We start from the raw sequence: 732 nt of genomic DNA, 5'->3' as shown, positions 1-732 counted from the left end.
GACAGAAAATTTCGGTGTCATATCATCAGGATCCAAGGTAGGTTGAGCTCCATCTTGAGCTACTTGTGTAGAGATGGGAATTTGATCCTGGCTTACCATTTTTTACAGTTCTTCTCTGTAACATGGAGTTTCATCGTGAGGAGGGTAGACGTAGGTGTTAATTTTGCCACACCGGATAGGCTTTCTGACCAAATGTTTATTTGTGGCAAGGTAAACCATATGGTCGCACATGCACGCGCACACACACACACGCACACAGGGATGCTATCACAATAGAAAAAATACATGTAAAACAAACAAAAAAGAGACAATTCATGTTAGGTGCTTGCATGGTCAAACTTTTCTCTACCGAGATGCTACCAGAATGGCGACATTTGCAGCCTTTTCCTTTGCAGAACTACATCTGGATCCTCGAGCTCAGCCGTGCATCAGCACGTACAACTAACTATGGCATTTTGCATGCTCATCATTTGTACCAAGAGGAGCAATCGGAGAATCCAAGCCTGGAAATATTTTCAGGAAATCCAGGAGAACAAAGCACTGAAATCCTGAAACTGGCACTGTGTGCCACATATGCGGCTCTTGCTGTCTGTGCATTTCCCTTTCCAGATTTCTCTGAAGGGGCAATGCTATTTCCCCTCTGACGCTACTTGATTGCTCTGGTCTATCTTTTTGCTTTTGGCAGCAGTCTCAGAATATATTTCGAGAGTAGGGAATTGGGGTGGGGGGTGG

The sequence above is a fragment of the Varanus komodoensis genome, unplaced genomic scaffold (assembly GCF_004798865.1).
Source record: "Varanus komodoensis strain SLA01 unplaced genomic scaffold, ASM479886v1 scaffold7_3, whole genome shotgun sequence".
Classification (NCBI taxonomy): Eukaryota; Metazoa; Chordata; class Lepidosauria; order Squamata; family Varanidae; genus Varanus; species Varanus komodoensis.
The sequence above is the reverse complement of the archived record's forward strand: the minus strand, read 5'-3'. Positions refer to the sequence as shown.